Consider the following 11650-nt stretch of genomic DNA (forward strand, 5'->3'; position numbering starts at 1 on the left):
AGAGTCCTTCGTCTCAAAATCAAGTGATTTTTAAGTTGCTTTAGACTTTTAATTAGCATGGGATATGGTTTATGTGATTATCATTTTGTGTACATTCTTAATCTCTAAGGCGCATTATTATTGGATTTTGGTTAGAATAGATGACTGATCTAGTAAAACTACTCACACATTTGAAGACCGAAACATAATAACATTGACAAAAAGTTATAACATTATTTATGTTGGCCAATGTGGTCTACTTCGCTGATAAAATGCTTCTAAGTTAGTGATCTATGTGAGTTTTTATTTGGTTATGTTAGATGTACTTTATTTTTGTTTTGTTTTGTTTGTACCTTTGGTCACTCACTAGGCTCCTATTACATATACTTAAAGATAGATTGTTGTTAAAATAAATATTAAAGCCATGTTTATATGTTGCATTATCCCTGATCAAAGAATGTACACATGAGTTTTTTTGTTGCTACTTCCATACATGAATTCCTGACAAAAAAAACTCCAGAAAATTTGACATTTTTTAATTCCGCACTACATTTAAAAAAATTCTGTACCCCGTTATAAATACTTAACTTATTAGATTTCCAGCAACATTCATGGGTATGCTTTTCAGGCGATTGTTGACATGGGGTCATTGTTAGATTTTCTTCAATATTTTTGGCTATAAATTTCATAACAAGCCACCAAGGTAGACTTACCCAGTGGTGGAGCCACATACATGTTTACCGGGTTCGGCCGGACCCGGTTAATTTTCGGTTTTATATATAACTTACAGGTACAATTTAATGAGTGAACCTATTCTTTTTCAATGAACGAACCAAATATCACGAAATCTCCGGAAACATTTCACCGTTCCCCATTGAAAAAATAAAAACTTGAATTTTAGAGAGAGCCAACGATAACGTTTTCTTCGGCTAGTCTGTTGCCGTTTTTGTGATATATTGGGAATTTGTTATAATAGTGATATTGTGTTTTATTTATTTGGCCGAATGACTGACCTAGCCTATCAGGCTCGAAAACTTTGACAACGGAAAAAAATCAGGTATTGAAAAATCCCGAACCCATAGGAAAAATTCCCGGCTCCGCCACTAGACTTACCCCCATACTAGAAGACCTGTCAACCACTAGAGAATTTTCTAAGTGAATCCTCACCAAAGTTGAACCCTTGATAAGGTCCTTTGATAATCCCTTGAAAAAGGCAATACTCACACTCGTATTACGGTTGGAGTATCATAGACATGTTTTCCTCAGTAACCACTATCACCAACTGACAACCGGATTATTGAGGGAAGTGTATGTCAGTGGTACCCGTTGGTTTAATAGTGTCACGTGAGCAAAAGGTTTAATATTTGAGTTCCTATTATTGACGCTTCTAACAAAGTTGGTGGAGCATTATTAATCATAATTAAAGTACAAGGTGCAAATTGTAATACTTGTAAACATAAAGGCTTAAAGTGAACTTTAATAACATCTTTAGGTTGTAAAGCAATCTTGGGTCTATGTACATATGCTTATCAGTTCTCATCAATCATCGAAACATATACATACATATATACATACATACATATATATATATATAAGAGAGAGGAGAGAGAGTATCTATATATATATGTAGAGAGAGAGCATGAGACTTATGTAACCAAGATCACAAGATGAAGAAGGTGGCTATGTGGTATGTTTGCTTCACGCAAGATGTCTAATTTGGGATTTACATCCTGTCGTGCCTTCAACGTTTTTAATTTCTTCTTATAAACCCTTTAATTCTCATCTTAAATTAGCTTTCAATCCTCTATCTCTCTCTCTACCCACAAACCCTAATCATCAAACCCACATCAAAATGAGTTCGAATCCCACCACTATCACCACCATCGGTCCTGGTGGTGGAAACAATGGTACTGGCGGCGGAGGCGGCGGCGGTGGTGGTGTTGGTGGCGGTGGGCCGTGTGGTGCTTGCAAGTTTTTAAGGAGGAAATGTAATCCAGGGTGTGCTTTTGCACCCTATTTTGATTCTGATCAAGGTGCTGCCCATTTTGCTGCCGTGCACAAAGTTTTCGGGGCGAGTAACGTCTCAAAGCTCCTCGGTCATATTCCGGTTCATAGGCGCCATGATGCGGTGGTGACTGTTTGCTATGAAGCGCAGGCAAGGCTTAGGGATCCTGTCTTTGGATGTGTTTCTCACATCTTTGCTCTTCAACAGCAGGTAATTTTATCATTTCTTTCTTACAAAATTATAATACTACTATGCTTAATGCATAATTAATTAAATTGTATAGGTTTTTAATTATTATTATTATTGTCTTTTTTTTTTAATAATAAGGTATCATATTTTATTGATGTTCATACGATAAGAATGTTACTTGTCCGTATTATAAATTTTGCTGAAGATGCAAATATGGTTTAAAATTTAATAATTTTTGCTACATTGGTAAACAATACGACATCATGTCTTTCTTCCAACACACAGGATATGGAATCAAACCATAATTTCCGGGTTACTGTTTGCCGTTATGTTTGATAAACTTGTCGTTTTTGTCGACCTTTATACGTTACATTTATAGACCATGAGACATCGCAATTAATATATTTTCCGTTACGAACCTTTTAAAATATTCGTGTTTCTACACTTCAAATTAAATTTTGTATTTTAGCCTTTATAATAATAATAATAACAATAATAATAATAACAATAATAATATACCTATTCATTAAATCAAATTACACTAATGTGAAATTATATATATTTATATTTAGAAAATAAGTTTTTTTTCCCTTACGATGCCTACAAATAAATAAAGTCTTGATTTTATTTTTTGAGTTATAATTTCACAAGAGTTTAACTATGCTTATTTTTAGAATTCAATTACAGTTTGTAGTTAGTTTCATTTATCTTTAATTAGTATAGTTATCAATTGTTCTTGAATCAAAGTTGCTTTATTATCTTTTTTTCCAATTTGGCAAAATCACAAAAAAACAAAATCTGTTTGATGTTTGATTCTCCAATTTAGTAATCTTGAGTGCTTAGTACTAATTATGATGCATATCTAAACAAAATTTATGTATAATGATCATATTTAAAAGCATTTACTGCTTCTTACATAGAGCATCTAAATTTAAAAAATATAATTCTGGCATTCAATTTATTTTTATCTTTGGCTTTCAAAAAATATAATAAATAGCTTTGATTATATTTTTCTAACGTAAGTGGTCGAACATTAATTTGCATAATCCCATGATTATGTGAAATTATTATTTCAATTAAAATTTAGTGTACAAGTAAAGAGACAAGGAAATATTGTGTGTCGGATAACACGACATCCTGACACATACATGTGAAATCATAACATTCTTTTTAACTTAATACGTTACGATTCTCGCTTACTTGCCATTTGAATTGTTACACGAAATTTCTTATGAGAGGTTTCATAAAATACTAATTGAAAAGAGAGAGAAAATATACAACTATATTACTCTAAATATAAGAAGTAAATAGTAGTTTTTATTTTCAATACTTACAAAATTATCAATATTTCTCTTTAAATAAAATCAATAAGTAAAATATATTATAAAATAACAATTATTGAGGTGTACAAACCATATTTGAAGGTCAATCTTTATATGGGGATCTACCCAAAATATATTTCTTTTGTTTTGAATATATGTCATGTTGAGTAAACTTTAAGGTTTCTGGTTGTCATGTGTCATATGTCAAATTCTTATTATCACATCATATTTGGATTGCCTTCAGACATTAGACATCAACAGATAAATTATTACAGTTATAGTTTATAATATTTTATATATTTTCTAATAATAGTCGAGGGCCTGTACTAATCGATATTTCGGTGCGAAGCGTACAGGCAAAAGAGAAACAAAAACATGGTGTATTATCGTAAATAATGTAATTACGTTACATACAGTAACCATTATTATGCTGGTTTAAAACTTGTAATAGTATAATTACTCTACTAACGGTAATCATATATGAAAATGTCACTGTAGGTATTTTCCATTTGCTTCCTAGAGTTCACAGGTTAGCAAGACAAGTATATTTGATCCAGTTATTAATTATTATACAAAATAAAATACGTATGAAGATATAACATTTTTACTTTTAACTTATCTGTTTGGTCATCACATATTTATTTTAGCGAGAAAAAGCTAATCAGAATAAGAAAATTGCGTCACTGACGTACAAACGATAGTATTTTTACGTTCATGTCTAATCAGTGGGAGTAGATAGGTTTGTAAATGAATCGAACGAACACGAACAATGACATGTCGTGTTCGTTTATTTAATTTTGAACGATCATGAACACAAACACGAACACTTAGGCTGTAAACGAACCGAACAAACACCAATAAGGCCTTGTTCATGTTCGTTCGTTAAGAAAATAAAGTGTTCACAAACACTTAGCAAGCGAGATTTTATGTTCGTGTTCAATTCATTAAGGAAATTAGTGTATTCATAAATGGTTCATAAACACAAAAGAACATAAATAAAATCGGCAGACCTTAGAGATTGAGACCGATGTATTCATCAATGTGAATGTTGAAAGTCTGTAAATGAATCAAATGAACACGAACAAGGGCATGTTCGTGTTCGTTCATTTAACTTTAAAACAACACGGATACTTGATCGAACAAATATTTGTGTTTATGTTCGTTTATTTAAAAAGGGCATTTGTTTTTGTTTATGTTCGTTTGTTAAAATCTAAACGAACATAATTGAACAACAAGAAACGAATATATATCAAAAAAATGTATGTAAATGAACATAAATGAACCTAAATGAACACAAATTAACAAATATAAAACATTTAAACAAATTACCTATCCAGATAATATTTAATTATTTTCTGTTAATACATAAATGAACATAAACAGATAGACATAAACAAACATAAATAAATGAACGTTAATAAACATAAATGAACGAAAGGAACATGTGTTCATATTTGTTCGTTTAATTAAATGAACACAAATTTTTTGTTCATTTCGTTCGTTTATTAAATAAACTAACATAAGTGAACAGTTCATTGAACATTCAGGTCGTTTACAGGTCTGGAGGGACACTTAATTGGACAAGTATCTGTGTTCATATTCGTTCGTTTTTAAAATCTAAACGAATAATTCACGAACATAATTGAACAAATATAAATGAACATATATAAACAAACGTAAATGAACATATATGAATAAACGTAAATGATCACAAACAAACATAAATTAACACTTAAATGAACATTAACGAACAAATATAAAACATCAATTATATGACTTATCCAGATAATATTTAATTATTTTCTATTTAATATGTAAACAAAGATAAACGGACATAGATAAACGAAAATAAATAACGAACATTCAAAAAACATAACGAACGAACAAAACTTGTGTTCATGTCTGTTCGTTTGCTTAATTAAACAAACACAAATATTTTGTTCATATTTGTTTGTTTATTAAATAAACGAACTGCTCGCTAAATAATTCATAAACATTTCACTGAATGTTTAATTCGTTTATAGGCATAGAGTTGATATGTGCAAATTAAGTGGCACAACAGTTGTAGTACTTTTGTGTAAGTGTGATAAAAGTTTGTATAAAATTATCAGTATGTTTAGTATTTAAAGGATTTCTTTTTGTTATCTTTTTATAAGGATTAGCTGATCATTTTTAAAAAACAAAATATGATTGATTGACAAATTAATTTGAAATTTTGATTTCTGACTTGTTCTTCACTAACAGAAGGTAGAAACTATTTTTTTTTTTAAAGTTAAATATATCTTATCTGGGGAGTTGAATCCAAGATCTCATAACCTCTTGTTTTAAAGATTTTATCTTTGTCAATAGACCACCAACGAACCCTAGTGACGAAAGAAACTAGCTAATAAATGCTTCCAATACGAATAGTTTATTAATTTGTGAATAATTAGATGATGAAACCAATGGGAAAAGCCAAAAAGGAAGTGTTTTTATTGAATAATGACTATAGCTTAATTTGGTCGGCTTCCATGTCAACTAAAAACCTATTTCCTCTCTATTTCAAGGAGACTGTCGGCCTTTTGTGTTCACTCATGATTTTCTTTTTTCCTGTCCATTAAAAATTTAGCAAATTTTTTTTTGTAAGGGGTCATATGGATCATTTACGGCTCACTTGCTGATCCGATCATTATCGTTCCCTGAGTACTGGATACCACACTCAGTAGAAAACTTGTCATAAGTGAGAAAGCTCATTGGCCCAACCATAAATGAGAAAACCCCTATTTTGTAACAGGTTGGACTTGAACCCAAGGCCTTCCCTCAACTTTCACGGCAAAATACAAAATCAATGCAACTTTTTTCCTTCTCCATTACCTCTAAGCAAATATTATATACGATGCCCCTTGGTCCCATTTTTTTCTGAGATACATATAAATTTTTCTTCTAAATCTGATACAGGTTGGTCTTTAGTAAGAGAAAAGGCATATACATCATAGTACTAGCATGTAAGTTAGTTACTAACGTAATCCTAGGTCAAATTTTCAAATCAAATTACTACACATTTTAATCTGATTACTTGACACACTGACACAAAGCCTCATCTTACACGATTATATCGGTGTCATTAGTTGTGTCATCAATCGGCTGCCAAACCTTAAATCATTGGAGTAGACGATGACTGTTGGGGAAAAAGGAACAATAACCCTCATTAGAGTAGACACGAATTTAGTTTTGATTTGAACGTGATAAAGTTAGAATAACGGGTGTGTGCAATATAATATATATCTTGTTTTGTAATTTGATTGAATATTTAAATGTGATAGAGGTCATTTATATGCCCTATTAAGTTAATTTACAACTTTTCAACTAAGAGGACCCATAACCAATATTGGCATCTTGTCCATAATTCATGGTCAAATGAAAGAAAGCTCTTTGAAGCATTGGATGCTATGTAAATAGTAATTTGACCAACTTTGGGTCAATGAAATTGTTTGATTTCTCCAATATTAACAAGGGTAATTGTTAACGTGTTAACGCGCTTATTCTATGTTTTAAAAACCGGTTAAACTGGATGCTAGGCAAGTTTGGTACGTTTTAGTCTGGTAAATTAGGCTAACGGTTTGTAATTTGAATTGCTAGTATTATCAATTTATATCGCCGTGCTGCTTTAAGCTAGGGATGAGCCGGTACTGGTACCGAAATATTCAGTTCAGTACCGGTATCGAAGGCAAATTTCAGTATTGTTTAAACTTTAGACCAAAGACTTTTAGCTATTCATATTTTGCCTCTTATTGATAGTTTTAACTTAGTGGTATTTCGTATACCATGAAATCCAAGTTTCAACCTAGCGACCTTTTCTATGCCGTGATATCATATAATTTTGGATTATTTTGAAGTTATATTTTTATAGAGTTATAGAATTAACTAATTAACCCGGTTGAACTGCCTAGTACAATTAGTTGTATCATTTCTTAGCCCGACCAAGTAAGGTTCAAAAACTGGTTTTTAAAACATTGTGTTTTTAATGCATGTTTAATGGAATTCGTAACTAGAGTTCCTCTATACATAAAACATTTTTTTATGCAGCAATGAGTTCTCCCTTAGAGAATAATTGATACCTTGGGGGAAATTACATAGTTCATATTATCATTTTTTTATCTGCTTTTATATAGTTTACATAATAATTTTAAACTAGTTTATTGCAAAACTATATATATATATATAGGGGAAGTTAACGTACAAATGAAATTACATGCTAAACATGATAATCAAGTAGAGTAATTATGTAATTACATTATAGAGTAATTACGTAATTACTCTATGATGTAATTACATAATTACTCTACTTGTATATATAGTTACTCCAATTGATTCTCACGTTTAGCACGTTAATTTCATTTGTATTTGATCCAAAGCCTATATATATATTATCGATTTTATAGTTAAAGTGTAAAATTTCATTTATTGAAACAGGTGGTGAATTTACAAGCTGAGCTCTCTTACTGTCAAGCCCACCTAGCTGCAGCCCGTGAAGGACCAACCCCTCCGCCACCGCAACAAGCAACTCCTCCACCTGGGGTACCCGTCAGCAACCTTAGCGCCGCCTCACCGTACCTTGGAGCCTATGACATGTCATTGCTTGTTGAGCCAATGGTTCCACCGGCCTCATGGACCATGCAACCACAAATGAGGCCGATGGATCCCCGCCAGTTCATGAGCTATGGGGCCGCCCCTGACCTGCCGCAAGCACAGGGCGGAAGTGGTGAGTTTCAAGAGCTGGCTAGGGAGCTTATGCAGAGGCGAGGTAATGTGAGTGCAGGAGCATGCAAAAGTGAAGGATCATCTTTGCGGCAGTAAGATGAGAGTTTTATTTCTTTTTAGTGATTTTGGCTAAGACATAATCCAAGACATGGTTTTTGTTATTTTGTGGGAGTTTGGATGGGCGAATTATCTTAATAATTGCATGCATGGTATCATTAAATTTGATATATTTCCCATTTGCATGGTTTAAAATTTTTAATTAATGGTATCTTGCATGAATTATTCTTAGTATTCATGCAATCATACCTTCATTCTTGAATATTACTATGACCACTTTTTCAAAATATTATTCTGGCAACTTTTGGCCCAAAGTGTGTTCGTTCATGAATTTGGGTTTCGGTTTCCTTGGTTTGGAATATATTTTTCAAAGCTGAAACCTAACCAAATTCAATGTGTTAAACACCAAACTGGAAACTCAATTTGAACTTGGATTGGTTTAGGTTTTGAAACGAAAAACTCATTTTTTTAAACAAAGAAGGTGTCCATCGGTTTTGGTTATTGGTTGCTCGGTTTTGTCAAAAAAACTTAAACCAAATTCTTATTACTTTCAACTCAGATCCGAAATTACACACCAGACAATATGTTCTTTGCAACACACGAAGAACAATACACGAACAGTAGGTTAAGATTAATAGAGTGAACAAAAACTTGACAGATGAATAAGAACCAGAAGGAATTGTAAGAAGCTGTGTGTCCTTCTGGTAGAATATATTAACCAAAAAGTTTTTAGGGTAGTGGCAAAATATATCGGCTGCAGCCAAGAATGCAGACCCTTGCTTATTATATAACATAAGAATGAAGTGGGCCAGCAACTCCAACAAGTTTCCAACCCTAGCCCAAAGTTCCTAAGTAGCTTCCAAGATAAGCCCGTATCTCCAGAAGGTTCTAAGCCCAAAGCCATTTGAAAAACGTCACCAGCCACATATATAAAAAGTAACAAAGTATTAGAATATAAACACAAGCTATAGAAAATAAAAGATATAAAACTGAAGTGGCAAACTACTAGTTTAACAGGTTTGATTTCTTTTATTATATGAATTCACTTTCCTGGTTAAGTTAAATTGAGTTGAATTGATTAAAATGTAAAACCAATCAGAAAACCAAATATATAATTTGGTTCAGATTCAAACGGTTTCAGTTTGGTTCTTTGTTTGGTTTGAATCCCAGGATAGGAGTTTAATTCTTTAAAGAATATATCATTTATTTTTGTAAGAGAAAATTACTGTTTGAGTCCCTATGGTTTGAGGGCGGAGTAACATTGAGTCCCCGAAAAAAAAATGAACTGGTTGAATCCCTGTGGTTCCAAACGTGACCCAAATGAGTCCCTCCATTAACTTTCCTCCGTTAGCACTATTAAAATTAGGGGCAAACTAGTCTTTTCACTCCTTAAAAGATTATAAAGAAAAAAATAAAAAAGAATAACCTCTCAGCCCGCAATAGCTCTTCGTCTCCTCTCTCTCCTCCGATTATTCTCCTTCTCTCTCCACGACGGCTTCCTCCTCCCGCCGCCGTCCGATCCGCCGTCACGCATCATTTCCATATATCTCTCTCTCTCTCTAGAAGGCAATTTCTCCCCCTCTGTATTATATATATAGTTGTTGTTATATAATGTAAGTGTGTGAATATATTGCACATAGAGGAGTTAGTCCAGTCACAGGTAATTTGCTTCTTCTTTCCAACTTGTAAGAATCTGTGTGTGTTGTGGTTTTAGAGAGGAGAGAGAGTGTGTGTGGGTAAAAGAAAAGTAGTAGTAGTGAAATGGTGAAAGAGAAAGAGGAGGGTAGGAGTGATGTGTGTAGGAAACAGGGCGACTACCATGTGTCTGCAATGATTTGAGGCTAGGAGGGATACACAGACTTGGATCTTGGGATCTTTGGTGATAACCTGCGCAAGAAAGGTTATTCTTTTTTTATTTTTTTCTTTATAATATTTTAAAGAGTGAAAAGACTAGTTTTGCACCTAATTTTAACAGTGCTAACGGAGGAAAGTTAATGGAGGGACTCATTTGGGTCACGTTTGGAACCACATGGATTCAATCAGTTCATTTTTTTTTCGGGGACTCAATGTGACTTCGCCCTCAAACCATAAGGACTCAAACAGTAATTTTCTCTTTTTTTAAATATAAAATGTTTGCAGCAGATCATTTATTATCTAATCTGAGTAAAGTAGAAAGATTGGCGCCACAAGACTCAATTTTGATTATTTTATTGTGTTTTTTTTGGGCCTTTCAAAAATATTTGTTTTTTTATTTTTTAATTGGTGCCAAATTTTGCTTTTAATTTTTTTGTTGGTTAAATGCTTTTTGTTTCTTTTCCTAGATTCGTAACAACCGTTATGTTTTTTTACTGAAATCGTGTTGATTTACCGCCACAACGTCCGGAGTTAACAATGCTCGGGTTTTACCGACTTATATTGCCACGTCCAGTACCGACAACGCTTTGGTTTTACTAGCGTCCGGGTTTTGCCAAACTTTATTTTAGTTCTGATACTGTAACAAATGTAAACGAAATCTATGAAATTCGCGTTGACACACCGCCGAAAAGCTCGGTTTTTTACCAGTGCCCCGGTTTTACCGACTCACCACCACAACGCCCGAATACGAGTCGACTAAATGTTTCGTATAGAAGTAAAGTAGACATGTCGGTGCCACAAGATTCATTTTTGATTATTTTATTGTTTTTTTGGCGCCTTTCAAAATATGTTTGTTTTTTTATTTTTTAGTTGGTGCAAAATTTTGGTTTTAATTTTTTTATTGGTTAAATGCTTTTTTCTTTTTGTTTCTTTTCTAGATTTGTAACAACCATTATGTTTTTTGTTTTTGGCTGAAATCGTGTCGATTTACCGTCACAACGTCTGGGGCTAACAATGCTCGGGTTTTTACCGACTCATCGCGCAACGTCTAGTACCGACAACGCTCGGGTTTTGCCAACTTTATTTTAGTTCCGATACCGTAACAAATGTAAATGAAATCTATGAAATTCGCGTTGACGCACCGCCAAAAAGCTTGGTTTTTTACCAGCGCCCCGGTTTTACTGACTCACCACCACAAACACCCGAATACGAGTCGACTCGACGTTTCAGTGATCAGGTTTTACCAACACTTGGGTTTACCGACCAAATAAACATTGTTTTGAATATGGTAAGAAAAAAAAATTATAATATGTTATACGAGTGTCCTAGAGTCACTGCTCAGCGTCAGGGACCGACCGTGTCGTCACCCCATTGGCTCATGTTACTTTTTTTTTTTTCGTTTTGTTTTAGTTCCAGTACGATAACGAACGTGTTAATACTGACTAATTTCGCGTCGACTAGCTGCTGTCGTCCGAGACCAACCGACGCTACCTCATTGGACTAC

General features: G+C 33.2%; 1 pseudogene across 1 annotated transcript; it reads left to right on the top strand.

Moving 5' to 3' along the window:
* Positions 1-1823: 1823 nt before the first annotated feature.
* Positions 1824-8331, top strand: LOC143637355 (LOB domain-containing protein 30 pseudogene; annotated as a pseudogene). Its single transcript, XR_013154414.1, has 2 exons — positions 1824-2194; positions 7948-8331. The product of XR_013154414.1 is annotated as an LOB domain-containing protein 30 pseudogene (transcript).
* Positions 8332-11650: the final 3319 nt, after the last annotated feature.

Source organism: Bidens hawaiensis, unplaced genomic scaffold, assembly GCF_021521415.1.
Source record: "Bidens hawaiensis isolate Kalapana, Puna unplaced genomic scaffold, B.hawaiensis_p1.1 tig00008220_1, whole genome shotgun sequence".
Classification (NCBI taxonomy): domain Eukaryota; kingdom Viridiplantae; phylum Streptophyta; class Magnoliopsida; order Asterales; family Asteraceae; genus Bidens; species Bidens hawaiensis.